This window comes from Trichechus manatus, unplaced genomic scaffold (assembly GCF_000243295.1).
Source record: "Trichechus manatus latirostris isolate Lorelei unplaced genomic scaffold, TriManLat1.0 scaffold00412, whole genome shotgun sequence".
Lineage (NCBI taxonomy): Eukaryota > Metazoa > Chordata > Mammalia > Sirenia > Trichechidae > Trichechus > Trichechus manatus.
The window spans coordinates 192216-206375 of record NW_004444348.1 but is presented as its reverse complement, the minus strand read 5'-3'; positions in this window follow the sequence as shown (position 1 = coordinate 206375).

Here is a 14160-nt window from a genome sequence, read left to right as displayed (position 1 = left end):
ACTGACTGCTCTGACCAGGATTACAACAGAGGGTTCTGGACAGAGCTGGAGAAGGATGTAGAACAAAATTCTAACACACACACACAAAAAGACCAGATTTACTGGCCTGAAAGAGACTGGAGAAACCCCATGAGTATGGCCCCCAGACACCCTTTTAGCTCAGTGGTGAAGTCACTTCCGAGCTTCACCGTTCAGCCAGTGACTAGACAGCCCCATAAAACAAAACGGGACTAATGAGGCACTGCATTCCAGGGACAAGGAGTAGAAGGCAGAAGGAGACAGGAAAGCTAGTGATAGGGAACCCAAGTTTGAGTCAGGACAGTGTTGACATCTAGTGGGGTTGTTAACCATTGTCATAGGGCAACATGTGTACTGTTTAATGAGAAACTATCTTGTTCTGTAAACCTTCATGTAAAGTGACAATAGCAGCACAACTGGAAGAACGTAATCGATGTTACTGAATTGTGCATGCAGAAATTTTTGAAATGGTATATCTTTGCCTATGTATATTTTCACCAAAAAAAAAAAAAGGTCGAGAAGGGAGAGGGTTGACAAGTTGTGGGGTTGTTAACTAGTGTCATAAAAGAATATATGTACTGACTGTTTAAAGAGAAACTATTTGTTCTGTAAACCTTCACCTAAAGTACAATAAATAAATAAATAAAGCTAGAAATAGAAATATCATATGATCTAGCAATCCCACTCCTAGGAATATATCCTAGAGAAATAAGGACAGTGACACGAATAGACATATGCACACCCATGTTCACTGCAACATTATTTGCAATAGCAAAGAGATGGAAACAACCTAAGTGCACATTAACAGATGAATGGCTAAACAAATTACGGTACATACACACAGTGGAATACTACCCAATGATAAAGAACAATGATGAGTCAGTGAAACACCTCACAATATGGATGAATCTGGAGGGCATTATGCTGAGTGAAATAAGTCAATCACAAAAGTACAAATACTGTATGAGACCACTATTATAAAGACTCAAGAAAAGGTTTACACACAGAAAGAAACAATCTTTGACGGTTACGAGAGAGGAGGGTTGGGAAGGCGAAACCACTAACTACATAGAAGACAAGTGTTAACTTCGGTGGAGGGAAAGACAATACACAATATACAGGAAGTCAGCACAACTTGACCAAGGCAAAGAAAGACACTTAGAGAAACACAAGAAAGAAAAAAAAAAAGAGGCAACCACAGTCAATACAGCATATACAACCATACATCAACAGTAAAAACAAATAATAACTTACAAGCAGATACATATGCTGAATAGGGAAAGGAGGGTGTAAAGGAGTATAACCATGTACATATATAGGTTAGGCTGTGGATATTTTTACATACATATTTGTATGTAAAGCCATGTATATTCATATATAATACAGCACGAAGGGAGCGCAGTCATAGAAGCTTCCTAGACACATTCAAACACCTTGAGGGACCAAGTTAGTGGGGCTGAGGGCTGGGGACCATGCTCGTGGAGGACAACTAGGTCAATTGGCATAATATAGTTCATAAAGAAAATGTCCTACATTCTACTTTCGTGAGCAGCATCTGGGGTCTTAAAAGTTTGTGAGCAGCTATCTAAGGTACATCTATTAATCCCACCACGTTCAGGGCAAAAGAGAATGAAGAAAACCAAAGACACGAGGAAAATATTAGCCCAAAAGACTAACAGACCACATGGACCACAGCCTCCACCAGCCTGAGCCCAGAAGAACTAGATGGTGCCCCGCTACCACCACCAACCGCTCTGACAGGGATCACAACAGAGGGTCCTGAGCACAGCGGGAGAAAAATGTTGAACGAAATTCAAATTCACAAAAAGACCAGACTTACTGGTCTTTCAGAGACTGGAGGAACCCTCAAGACTATGGCCCCCAGACACCCTTTTTACTCAGAACTGAAGTCACTCCCAAAGTTCACCTTTCAGCCAAAGATTAGACAGGCCTATAAAACAAACAATAACACATATGAGGAATGTGCTACTTAGATCAATCAAGTAAACAAGACCAAATGGGCAACATCTGCCCAAGAGCAAAGACAAGAAGGCAGGAAGTGACAGGAAAACTGGACGAATGGAAATGCAGAACCTGGGATGGAAAGGGGGAGAGTGCTGACACCTTGCAGGAATTGCAACCAATGTCATGAAACAATTTGTGTATAATTAAAAATAAATAAATAAATAAAACAGTCTTTCCCAAGCACTAGTTGCATGAGATGTTAATGGATGTTATACAAAGCATAAGGGAAATGCTAGGTTAAAATTAAGTTAAACATGCTTGCTTCTTATAAAAATTCTCAAAGCCTTTAATATGATAATGGGTATTACGAATCTCTAAGAGTAGACTGTTTCTCGACTTAATTTGACAAGGGCATCCTTTTTTTGCCATTGGTCATTTCAAGGATGAATTAGAAAACACTGATCAAATTAATATAACTCTATCTTAAAATATATGAGAATGGGCCAGGCTTCTCTCATTCCCACAATAGATAATAAACCACAGGATCAAAAATGAATAAAATACCCCAAACAACATTTTAGCTGAACTCAGTCATTTATTAAGCAGATGTATAGTGAAGTCTTATCTTTTACATATGAACCATGAAGAGCCTTAAAATTAATGCAAAAAGAATATAAGTGTTGGGCCTATATAAGCTGTGTAACTTATGTGTAAGAAACAACCGATGCAAAAGCAGAGAGGTTGAGGCAGTATTTGAAAAGGATAACACATTAAACTTATGCCCCAGCTAAGATTCATTTTTTTTCTAACACATTATAATCTAGCATTACCTAGGGAGAGACAAAACATGGATGTGTTTCAGCAAGAATGGGTAGTAACAAACAGAATTGAAGAATAAGGAGAAGATCCAGAGAATGGACCATTGTCTCAAGATATCGGACCCCATAGTCACAGGCCCTTTGAAGGCAGGAGCACATTTGAAGGCAGGATCACTCATTGTGGGATAAAGCAAGGAGTTCTTGTTGTTAGATGCCATCGAGCCAGTTCCGACTTATATAGCATCCCTATGGACAACAGAACAAAACACTGCCCGGTCCTGTGCCATCCTCACAATCGTTGTTATGCTTGAGCCCAACCAATAAAAGAAAATCTAAAACAAACTCCCAGCTTCACAGTTTTGCCTACGAATAGTCTTAAGAAACATGGAAAATATAGACATATTTCTTTTTAATGCATTTAAAAAGCTAGGAGCATCCACTATTGCTCACTCTCCATCCCATTTCATCTCCCTGGACATAGACAATTGTTTTTCTGGATGTCCAGAAATTCAGAAAGCAAAAGTAGCTATTTAGCCAAGACCTCTAAAGACAGAGAGTGGCCATGTAGTTCAGGGATTAGCAAGTTCACAGAAAACACCTAGACATTGAAAAACCAGCAGAACTATAATAATAATAATAAGTTAACATGTTATAGCTAACACATATAACACTGCACGGCATTAACTGTTCTTCAAATATGATTTAACTCTTAGGACAGCTCTGTGAGGTATGTACTACCATTATTCTGATTAAAGATAAGGAAACTGAGACACAGACACATTAACTGTATGGTCCAAAGTTGGCACTATGGCATGCAGAAATAGAATTCAAGCTTATCTTTTGAATTCCAGATTTCTTACTCTTAACAAAGCTATGCAGTACTTAAAAACCAGTTTCCATGAAGTCAATTCCGACTCAAGGCAACCCCATGTGTTTAAGAGTAGAACTCCACTCCATAGGGCTTTCATGGCTGTGCCCTTTTTGAAGCAGATTGCCAGGACTTTCTTCTGAGGTGCCTCTGGGTGGGGTCAAAGCACCAACCTTTCAGTTAGTGGCCCACTGCTTAGCCACTTGCAAGTACTTAATCATTCTAAAATCTTTTCTGAAATGTGTGTTTTAATTGTCAAGGGTTGTTATACCTAATAAAGGTAGTTAAATTTTAATCCTCTAAATGAATCCTGCATCTTTGACCTGTAGTCAATCCATTACTTCCTGGTTTTTGAAAACCTATTCCAAATCAAAAGACATTCTCAAATGCCTTGTTGGAATATTTGGGGCTCTCTCTTACGAGTGAAGAGAATTTCTTTTCTGGCAAGATGAAGGCGATAGAAAGACAGGAAGGGGGAAGTTTGATTTGGTTTTTGTTTATCTCAAGGGCTCGCTGAAAATCGGTTGAGCTGCTGTTTCATGTGGTGAGACTTTGCAGACCATGTCAAGACAGCTTGCAGACAACTCATTTTTCATTTAGGAAATGTGTGCTTAATGGCTTCAGTGTCTGAGGTTTCCTTTGAATCAAATTTTGAGATGCCCTTGCTTTGGTTTCATTTGGAATTTGGAAGAAAAGGAGTTGTGAACGAAAACTCTTCTTGTTTATGTACTTTTATCTACACACAGGAGAGAGAAAACACGAGTTAATTATGACCCCATATGAAACCAATCCCTTGGTGACTAAAATCTAGTTATGCCTTAATATATTTTATCATCCTGTTATAGATTATGATTGTATTTTCCCTGTTTTGTATCCATTTATATAACTATTACAATGAATTTATGTTGGTGCAGTTCAATATTTTTTAAAGTGGCTGTGTAAGTTTAGTTTATATTCCGATGATAATTTTTTGAAGGATAGCCCTGAAGATACGCAGTTTACAAAGTCAGTTTGTTATTGATTCTAAGATCAGTTTTTTTTCTTTAATTTTCTCAATATAAATTTCCAATATTAGTTAAGTAAATGAGCATCATGGGCTATCCACATTAATTATCCATCCAGTGGCTGCTGAAAAACTACATATTGATGTCCAGACTTACGCTAAGTTCTGTGTGGATTATATTTAAGTTTTAATGCTCTGGAGATATTAGCAAGTCTATCTCTTTGGACTCTTTCAAATCCCCCATCTGCTTATGAGATAAATGAATTCTGTACTATAAATCATTTTCAGAAATATAACAATGAGTAAGAAACAGTCCCAAAGATATCTGGTATCATTGATCACAGCTTGTCGTGATCGTTCAATTATGTGAGTGAAATCTTACTTGTCAGAGGATATTTTTTTATTGTGGTTGATGTGTTTCCCTCACTGCAGGTTCACAGTTTATGAATGCCTGAAAGTGAATCCTTTGATTTATTTTCAAAGACAGATAGGAAGAATCCTGTGCTAAGTGCTATGCAGTTGTATGCGGAAAATGCAATGATTTTAGAAAATGGGTAATTAAGCTCTATTATTACTTGATAAGGTATGTATAACGACTGTCCATTTATTCTGTCATTAATTTAGGACAGTTTATTATTCTATGATCCTGAATACACAGATGGTGGCTTAAATGTGGTAGAGCAAGTATAAAGTTATGTTTCACACTGTATTAGATTTTAATTCAGAATGACAATCAAATCACATTATCCACAATTCACATCAATTGTTGACAATGTCATTATAAATTATTCATATTTTCTATAATGTACTTACAAAATAAAACTTTATCAGCCATCTTCACTTTAAAGGATAACAGATGAAAAATCTCCCTAAGTTATAGAATTAGAGTATTCCATCAAGCTTAGAGAAATGAAAGTCAAAATGGGAAATCAGACACATGGCAATCTTGCAATTTATATAGAGGTCACCTGGCCTGGTGAAGAGTGATTCTGAAAGATGTCAACTGATTTTTTTAAGGAAATTTAATATTCTAAAAAAAAAACAGAGTAATTATATTTACATTTTGTTATTTTACAGTAGGCAAATTGGCATAATAACAAGGAAGTCGTTAAATAACTGTAGTATATCAATACAATGGAGCATTGCTATTATATTCTTTAGGAATATGAAGAAATGCTACTGATATAATGGTAAATATAAACAGCAATATACCAAATGGTATATGAATTCACCAGTACCACTTGCCATTGAGTCAGTTGTGACTCATGGTGACCCCCTATGTGTCATAGTAGAACTGTGCTCTGCAGGATTTTCAATGGCTGTTTTTTTTGGAAGTAAATTATCAGGCTTTCTTCTGAGGTGCCTCTGGGTGGAGTTGAACCACCAACCTTTTGGTTAGCAGCTGAGCACTTAACTATTTGTGCCACCCAGGGACTCCATATGCGTTCAAGTCAATTAATACTTGCATGTTTGTGATAATGTAAATAGTTCTTGTTGGGAGGATTACTAGTGATATTTATATTTCTCGTTATACATTTCTTCATTTTCTGAATTTTCCATAATGAACACTTAAAAAGATAATTCAAATAATAATGATATTAATAATATCTAATAGTATTCATTAATTCACCAAATTTTGATCACTTAATATGTACCTTGCACCATTCAAGATATTAGGAATACAACAGTACACAAGAAAGACAAGTCTGCTACTTTCACATTGTAGTAGAGAAGACAATCAACAGTAAAAGATACGCTATCAAATGATGGTAGGTAATAATTGTTAAGCAGACAATGAAGATGGAGAGAGACTGAGTGAGAGGTGACTTTAAGGTGAGATCTGAATAAAAAGCCAGATATGTGATGATCAGGTGAACGAACATTCAGGAAGGGGGAGCATCTAGTGCAAAGGCTGTAAAAGCAGAATTAGCTTGGCAAGTGTGGTGAGCAAAAAGAAAGTTATTGTGGCTAAAACCCGATGGGAAGCGGGCAGAGTCAACAGAAGAGGAAATCATAAGATAGTCACAGTCCAGACACTGTGGAAGTTTATAAGCCAGGTGTTTTGGTTATGGTTCAATCAGGGAAGCAGAGCCACAAATTCTGGAATACAGAATTTGTGATTGGAATTAGACCTTACATAATTGTAGTAGGAACTGTAGAAATAAAGGTCCAAAAAAAAAAGGTGAATAGAAAGATTACAGAGAGGTCATTAACAAACTATGGTGCAAGTGAACAAGTTGGAACTTGCAGCAAAATATGGAAGCTAGATACATCTAGCTGCTGCAATGGTTACATTAATACGCAAATATGTTAATAACAAAATAAGGAAGAAATATCCTCAACTACTACAATCCTCAATTCTGCAACTAGACACATGGCCATAATTGATATTTATAACTTTCTTCTTCTACTTCCTATTTCCCTTTACCCTCATCTGAGGGTGCTCTTTTGTGAGAATTCACATGGGACATGAATATCTTCAGATTCTGCCCATTCAGAGAGGCTCATGCATATACCTCTTCCCCAGACTTCTATGGCACCAGTTTTTCGAATCATACTCATTTCAAGCCCTTGACAAACTATCCAAATCTAAGGCTGCAGTCCTTGAAGCAATGTGGATCTCCATCTCTGGCGAGCTCTCCTTTCAGACAAAATGAACCATCAGATGCATTGTTTGAAGTTTTGCATACGCAGAATTTTACCATTGTCCTTCAGGGCTACCCTGGAATAGTGTAGTGCTGTAGCTGTGCATTTTTAGGTGGTACCACTACATAACAGAGAACCATCTGCAAACCAGACCTCAAACTTTTCTTACTCAGTCAACAGGTCATAGAAAATTCTCCACGAGGCCATTTATCATAGGTACAATTTGAGAGCAGGAAGTCAGTGTAGCAGGAAAAGGTGTCATGGGCATCAGGACCACTTGCTCATACAGCATACTTGTGCTTTCAGGACTTGATGAAGCCCCATCTCATATACAATAACAATTCCATTAGATGATATGTGCTGCTGAGCATGCCTAAGTTTACAGTTAACCAAACAAACCAAACCCGTTGCTGATGAGTCGATTTCCACTCATAGCAACCCTATAGGACAAAATAGAACTGCCCCATAGGGTTTCCAAGGTCAACGAAAAAGAGGAAGATCTTCAGCGAGATGGACTGACACAGTGGCTGTAACAATGAGCTCAAGCATAAGTGAGGATGGCACAGGACCGGGCAGTGTTTTGTCCTGTTGTACATGGGGTTGCTATGATTTGGAACTGACTCAGTGGCACCTAACAACAACAACAATCTTTACAGAAGCAGACTGCCACGTCTTTCTTTTGTGGAGTGGCTGGTGAGTTCAAACCACCGAACTTTCAGTTAACAGCAGAGCACTTAACCATTGCACAACCAGGGCTCCCATTTTATAGGAAGGTCAAATATTATAGGCAGCTCAATCATATGGTCAATTGATAACATATGGTCACAGTGTGTAGTCTCATCTAGAATCTGTACTGTTTCTTAAAAAGCATGGATATGTGCAGAAGATGCCACAGCATTTTTCCAAGATCTTGAAGGTGTGCACTGTGCATCACATATAGGGACCTACCAAAGGCTTTATACAGCATCCCTATCTGACACAAGCAGAGCAACTTGAACAGCAACCTGGACCTACGTTGCAATTTTCTTTTGTTCCAGACCCAGTCAAGACTGGCAGACTTTAAGATTACTCAGTTAATGGGTTGGAGTAAGATGTCCAAATGATGTATGTATAATTTTTTTCCAAAATTCAAAGAGGTCCATTAGTTGCTCTGTCTCTTTCTTAGTGGTAGCAAGGACCAAATGCAACAATTTGTCGTTCACCTTAGAAGGGATATTTTGACATACCCTCAACCATTGTACCTCTAGAAATTTCAGCAAAGTTGCAGACTTCTAAATTCTTATTAGATTTATTTCCCACTTTCTCCACCTATGTGTCTTACCGAGGTGTTTAGGATAGTTGCTATTACAGGTCCAAGCACAATTATTAATACAGTGGACCAGAGAAATGTATGGTCAAATGGAGAAGCAATCAAGATCTTCCTTGTGGACCAAATTATGACACAGTGCTAAATACTTGATATAGTCTTGACATAGGACAGCTGAAAGTAAACTTCTACTTTCTTTACTAAAAGGTATAGAGAAAGAAGCATTAGACAGATCAATAGCTGCATACAGAGTGCCAAGGGTAATGTTGATTTTTTCCAGCAGTGAAACCACATCTGGAACAGTAACTTCAATTGGAGTCACCATCTGTTTAATTTTGTAAAAAAATTCACCACAGTTATTTTCCAAGATCCATTTGGCTTTTTACTGATAAGATAGACCAGTTAAATGGAGATGTAGTGGCAATCACTGCCTTTAAATCCTTCAAGCCCTCAATGCTAGTACTACCAGCAGTAACTCAAAGTTGCTTTTGTTTTGCTACTTCAATAGTAGAGGCAGCGTTAGTAATTTCCACTTGGTGTTTCCTATCCTAATAGCCCTCTCTACACAGAGAAGAGAACCAATATAGGGATTCTGCTAGTTGCTGAGTATGCCTAGTAGCCAATGCCAGTGATCTCTGGAAGTCAGAACATACTACTTTGGCTCTGATGCCCATTACAGTAATCTTATTCCCCTCTATTATCTCTGACCATTAAATTCCACTACCTGGGCCACTGAGTCCCTTGGATATCATCATGTCCATTTTATTCTGCCATCCCAGTTCCATGACAACAGTTCCCATTGTCATTCTTTGCCTACAGAGGACACCACATCAGAACTCCTCAAGGATATCAGTACACCCCTCAGCAATATATTTCTCAGTCTTGGAGAAAACAAATATTAATAAGTTAAAAAATAGAAGCAGTTAGAAAAAAAGAGTAAATCTAAGAAATACATTTATTCTGTTAAACAAGATGTAAAACAGCTACACTTGTTTCTTTTAAAAAAGGTTAATGCGGGAGATTTGGCCTGCCCAACATTAAAAATAATTAAAACTGCAAAAACTGTAAGTGCGGGTATTGTGAAAGAATTGACAGGCAGATAAATAGAATGTATTAAATTGTCTGGAAACAGAAACTAGCCTCATCAATCTCTTGGGGGCAGGAGTAAAGAGAGGGAGGAAAGTTTTTTCTTTATTCAATAAATAGTGCTGGCTAACTAGACAGTAGATAAGTAGTAATTCTGGTGAAGCGGAAGACAGAAGACATTATAGGGGAAGTCAGTACAACGTGACCAAGGCAAAGTTATAGAAACTTCATAGACACATCCAAACACCATGAGGGACTGAGTTCCTGGGCTGACGACTGGGGACCATGGTCTCAGGGAACATCTAGGTCAATTGGTATTAGCATAGTTCATAAAGAAAATGTTCTACATCTGACTTTGGTGAGTAGCATCTAGGGATCTTAAAAGCTTTATAGCAGCCATCTAAGATACATCTACTGGTCCTATCCCATCCAGAGCAAAGGAGAATGAAGAAAACCCAAATACATGGGAAATGTTAGTCCACAGGACTAACGAACAACAAGTACCACTACCTCCACCAGCCTGAGTCCAGAACTAGATGGTGCCCAGCAACCATCACTTACTGCTCTAACAGGGATCACAATACAGGGTCCCTGACAGAGCTGGAGAAAAAGTAGAACAAAATTCAAATTCACTAAAAAATATCAGACTTACTAGTCTGAAAGGGACTGGAGGAACCCCAAGACTATGCCCCCAGACACCTTTTAACTCAGAACTGAAGTCACTCCTGAAGTTCACCCTTCAGCCAAAGATTACATAGGTCTATAAAACAAACAACAACACACATGTGGAACATGCTTCTTAGCTCAATCATATAAAGAGACCAAATGGGCGACACCTGCCCAAAAGCAAATATGAGAAGGCAGGAAGGGACAGGAAAATGGGATGAATGGAAACAGGGAAACTGGGATAGAGAAGGGGAAAGTGTTGACACATCACAGGGATTGCAAGCCACATCACAAAACAATTTGTGCATAAATTGTTGAATGAGAAACTAATTTGCTCTGTAAAGTTTCATCTAAAGTACAATTAAAAAAAATTTTTAAAAATAAAATAAATAATACTGGGACAATTATATCTTTGGTGGGAGGAATATTATATTTTCACTTAACATCATACAAAAAATTAAATCCAAATAAATGAAAAAATTAACTGAGTATAAAATTATAAAGAAAATATTTGTCAGATCTCAGAGCACAGAATTTTTTTTTCTAGTTATTGCTCTTAATTTTTTTTTTTTGGAAAATTTTCAAATATACAAAAAGCAGCAAGAATAGCACAATGACTTCCAGCAAAATGGCACTGTAGGCAGAAGCACCACACTGTCCCTTCACAGCAAAGATCCGAAAAACTAAGCCAAACAGAGAAAACAGCAATCCTGAAACACTAAAACAACAAATGAAGAGATAAAGAACCCAGCCAAGCACCAAATGGAGTGAGAAAACTTTCAGAGAACAGAGAGCGAGGAGAGATTCATGCAGAGGTCCCCTATCAGCTAACGCAGCATGGATCCGCCATTTAGGACTCCTATCAGAGACCAGCAAACAGAGGGAACAAGAAAGCAGCTTCACGGAGTTTCCAGCAGGAGACAGAACAACTCGTAATTTGAGATATATGCTTTCCCGCCCCCCACTCTTCTTCACCCCTACTCAGCCTCCTCTGCTTCCCACAGCCACAGTCTCTTGGCCAGGAAGCACCACCCGCCTGCACTAGCCAGCTCCCTGAGTGCCATTTGTTGGCTGCTGGTATTGCTTTTTTTTTGCTTCTTTTGATTTCTTTCTTACCTCTCACCACCTCCCCCTCCTTTCGCTCAAATACCTGGCTCCTTGCACCATCTCTGCTTCTTCCTAAGGGGCTGCGGAGCTCCGTTCAAGTGTGGAACTTCTTCCCAGTCTGGGCGGCCATGCTGGTGGGATCATGGGGCCTTTGTTTGTTTCTTTGCTTTGAATTGTTTGTGTGTTTTCTTTTCCTTTTCTCGAGTTGGGAGCCCGTTTTAGCTGGGCAGTGCTACACGGCTTGGGACTTACACCCCAAGCTTGTGCAGACACGCAGAGGGATCCCTGAGGGTATATCTTTTTGTGTGTGTGTTTTTTTTTTGGAGGCTTTTCTTTTTATTTTTTTAAAATTTCTTTTGTTTTCTTTTCCCTCTTTTTCCTTTTTTGTCTTTCTTCATTACTCAGTTTCTAGTCTCTCTATACCTTCCTTCTCTTCCTGTTCAATGAATACCTGGTGCTGAATACATCTATGCCTTCTAGCCAGGCTGTATTGCAACATCTGGGAACAACTTCCCCATACCACGTAACTGCACCGGTGGGATCCCTGGGAGGTTTGCTGTTCTTATTTCTTTCTAATTTTTATGTATTAATTATTTTATTTTATTTTTTCTTCTTCCCCTTTTTGTTTTTCTCCATTTCAGTCTCTCATCTCTCCACTCCAACGACAAGCTCCCCTAGCACTCTTTTTTGTTTGTTTGTATGTTTTTGGCTCCTGTTCCTCTCTACTCTCTCCCATATCCATCTTAGCTCCACACAAAACAATCTCCCCCCTCCATCCTCCCTACATGCACCGTGGACTTAACATCACACCACCAAGCAGCACAGGCACGGCCTACTGCAACCTGCCCTGCACTGATTACTGACCCGCCCTGGTGGCTGTAGTAAGTGCCACAAACAACCCATCCCAGCAACTCCTCTTCAGCTAGACCTGCTCTGCTGTACCATATCTGAGCAACTGAACTTGCCAATTGGAGAAGGAGCCGAAAAGTATTGTGCCCACAGAAGAGCAAACAACAAAGAAAATACAGCCCACATGCTCAGACATAGCCAAATTTCAAAAAAAGGATGAAACAAACTAATCTACAATCAATAAACAAGAAAAATACCAACTGAATGCCCTGAAAACAGCAGACAACATTAAAATATTTAGAAAAACAGGACAGGATGGTTCCAGTAGGTATCCAAAATAAAACACCAGATGACTTTCCAGTGGAAGAAAAGGCACCTTAACTACCCGATAGGGAATTCAAATCTCTAATACTCAGAATTATCCAAGAGTTGAACCAAAAAGCAGACAAAAATGAGGAAAAACTAGAAAAATTCATGGAAAAGGCAGACAAATTCATGGAAAATACAGACAAAAAAATGGAAGAATTCAGGAAAATAATGCAGGAACAAAATGCCAAAATATATTCACAACTAGAAATTATACAAAAACAACAATTAGAAATCCAAAAGATAAACAACAAGATTTCAGAAATGGACAGTGTCATAGAAGGGCTAAGGAGCAGATTTGAAACCATGGAAGACAGGATCAGCAGAATTGAAGACAAACACTTGGATACAACTCTGTTTCAGGAAAACTCAGAAAAAAAAAAACAAAGAAAAATGAAGAGACCCTGACAGTTATGTGGGACACACAATCAAAAGCAAAAATTTCCAAGTGATTGGAGTTCCAGACAAGGGGCAAAAAGAGAAAACACAGAGAGGATCGTTGAAGAATTGCTGACAGAAAACTCCCCCAATATCACGAAAGATGAAAAGCTGGCCATTCAAGAAGCTCAATGAACCACATATAGGATAGAACCCAAAAGAAAATCACCAAGATATATCATAATCACAATCACCAAAACCAAAGACAAACAAAGAATCCTCAGAGCAGCTCGTGAAAAACAAGAACTCACATACAGAGCAGAAAAAATAAGACTAAGCTCAGATTATTTGGCAGAAACCATGCAGTCAAGAAGGCAATGGGATGACATATATAAAACCTTGAAAGAAAAAAATTGCCAGCCAAGAATAAAATATCCTGCAAAACTCTCGTTCAAATATGATAGTGAAATAAGGACATTTCCAGATAAACAGAAATTAACGGAATATGTAAAAACCAAGCCAAACTTACAAGAATCATCAAAGGGAGTTCTTCAATCTGAGAATGAACAACTTCAGCTCACAGGCTGAATCTAGGACACAGGATCGTACCAGCCAGGTCCCAATCTAGGAAATGAACTCTCAAGGATTATCCAAAACCAAAAGAAATACAACAGGAAATCAGAGCAGTTAATCTGTAAATGACAACAACATCACAACAATACAAGAGGGAATAAATGGTGTAGGTATAGGACCTTCTAATGGAGAGGAAGGCAAGGCAATACCAAGTAATAATAAACTGCTTTAAACTTAGACAGCTAATGGTAAATTTCATGGTAACCACAAAGAAACCTAACAAACATACTCATAAAAATAAAGAGGAAAAACATAAAGTCTCAGCAGAAACAAAACCTACAAAAACAAAAGAAATGAAAAAAAAATCCACAAACAAAAGGAATTCAGCACAGGAGACTAAGAAAAACAAAGAAAACGTCGGCACCACAAAAAAAGCACTACAAAATGACAGCAACCAACTGACATCTATCAATCATTACACTGAATGTAAATGGACTCAATGCACCCATAA